A 2,516-nucleotide genomic window follows, 5' to 3' on the forward strand; every position below is an offset into this window, starting at 1 on the left:
GGATTCCTTCAGGAGCTTCCCCAAGAGACGGCTGTGCTTGATTGCGAGGGAACGGGAGCGCGATCCCAGCTTAGTGCTGCCGCTGGGATCTGGGTCAGGTCAATCCTTATCCCGAAGGTTATTTATGTTACTCCCCGAGTTTCCTGGGAATGACCTCACCTGTAAGGCAGGAGAGCTGAAGCTCAGACTCCCGGGAGGTGGGCTACACTTTCCTGGGAATATTCCACACTAAGGACAGTCAGAAGAAGGGACACCTGTGTCCTGCCCCCGTTACCTGAGCGCACATTTGAGTTGTTCCGAAACGCCCCTGGAAGGAGGGAGCCCCTGTGCGGGTAAAACTGGGATACTCCTGCCTGATCCCTCCCCTGCGCACCCGGGCCGAGGGAACTCCGTAATCCTGAACAACCCGCCGGACTACAACTCCCGGCGTGCTCCGCGACGGACGCGCGGCGCTGACGTCACTTCCCCGCGACCGTTGTCTCCATGGCGACGCTGGCGCATCCCGGCGTCGTTCCCGCGGGAAGGTCCCGCACGGCGTCCCGGCAACGGCGGGAACCGGGGAAGGGACACCCCGCGATCCCCCCGGCTCCGCCGTCCCGGATCCTTCCCTGGGAGGGAATGCCGGCTCCGCAGTGCCGGGAAGACCCTGCGATCCCCCGGGAAAGGAAATCCCGGCTGCGGTGTCGCAGGAATTCCAGGTGAGTGACCCGGTTTCAGGGCTGGGAGAAACTAAAGCCGGGAGCATTTCCCAAGCCGGGAGCTGCCATCCCCATCGAAGCTCGCTGGGAAAACCGGGAACTGTTCCACACTGGATCCCAATTAACCCCAGGGGTTTCCCCCTTTTCCAGGCAGGACAACATGGAGCCTTTTCCTCTCTCTGAGCTGGGGCTTCCGACAGAAAACAAGGCTATCCAGGGAATTCTCTGCCCCATGGCTGTGGAGCTCTGCCACCTCCTCCTCGCCCTGGAACGGGAAGATGGGATTTGTCCGGCCTTTCCCAATCTGGGGGAAAAGGCGGAAGAATTAGCCAAAGCCATGGAAGAACTCGCTGCTCTGGCAAGGAGGTGAGGTGGCTGGGAGTCTCCCGGGTGGATCTGGGGGCTGGGAAGAGATGGAGAATGTGGCAGGGAGCCTGCATCCTCCTGGAGAGGTGGCAGTGGGGAATAGAGAGGAGCGCTGAGCCCAGTCCTTCCATTCCAGGCTGTCCGAGGATTCCGGCCAGGAAGGGAGCACGGAGGTGTGTCCCGTGGGTGAATCCCTGGTCCAGGCTGGGAGGGACGTGGTGCTGGCAGCATTCCAGCTCCAGGAGCATCCCGACAGCCCTCGGCACCGGGAGCACCTGGCAGCGGCCACCAGGAGGGTCCTGGTGGAGACAGCAAAGGTGAGGGGGACACTGGGAAGGGACACGAGCCCGGGGGGGAAGCTCCAGCAGATCCATGGAGCAAACCACACCCCCTCCTCCCCCCTCCAGGGATGAAACGGGAATGGGAATTCCTGACCTTTTCTGCCTTGTTTCCCGGTTAGATCCTTCAGCTGGAAGAGGCTGCAGGGATGAGGAGGATAACTGGGGCTGCCAGCTGGCTCCTGGAATGCCTGAGAGTGCTGCGGGATGCCCGGGACGCTCCAGGGCTGCTGGCGGCATTCCAGGCCTTTTCCGAGGCCGTGCTCCTGCTCAGCCGCCTGGCAGCCGAGCGCCTCCAGGAACTCGGAGACTGTCCTGGCTGGAAGAGCCTGGCACAGACCCTGCAGCTGCTCCACAAATGTGTCCCCCTCATCCGCACAGCCAAGCACAGCGCCCTGACACATTCCAGGGATTGCCAAGCTGACCTCTCCCAAGATTCTGTTTTCCAGCTGACGGAGAGGACCATCGGGGAGCTCCTCTCCCTGCTCATGGAGCCACGGGACAGGAGCGGGATCTTCTCCCGGCACGTGAGCAGGCTCCAGGCTCTCCTCTCCCACCCCGACCCCCTGCGCCTCTCCGAGGGCGGGTTCAGCTCCCACCTGGAAGCGGTCATCCTCCATGGAATGCTGCTGGCAGAGTCAGCCAGGCTGGATCTGCAGCTGGAGCTGGTGGAATGCTGCTGGGTCCTGCTGCAGCTGAGGAGGAGCATCTGCAGCCACATGAGCCAGAGAGAGGAACAGCCAGGACCGATCCAGGGAGAACACGGACTGGAGCGGGAATGTCACAGCCTGAGGGCCGAGCTGGAAAACCTGGAGCGGGCAGTGCTCAGGGCCACGCTGTGCCAAATCCTGGATGGATTCTTCCAGGAGAAGGAGCCGCTGAGGCAGCTGGTTGAAGGTGCCCTTAGCCTTGCTGGTTCTGGATGTTTTCCAGCAGGACCAGGAGGGATTTTAAGGAAGCTCCAGCCCCTCATTGCTGCCTTCTTTGCCCAGGCCCAGCGGATGCTCCGAGCGGCCGATCTGGTCCTGGCCAGGTCCGCCAAGGCCCAACCTGCCAGGGAAATCTGGGAGGGCGTGGAGCCCCTGCGGAGCCTCCTGGCCAGCCTCCCTTCCCT

This window comes from Corvus brachyrhynchos, unplaced genomic scaffold (assembly GCF_000691975.1).
Source record: "Corvus brachyrhynchos isolate BGI_N302 unplaced genomic scaffold, ASM69197v1 scaffold133, whole genome shotgun sequence".
Classification (NCBI taxonomy): Eukaryota; Metazoa; Chordata; class Aves; order Passeriformes; family Corvidae; genus Corvus; species Corvus brachyrhynchos.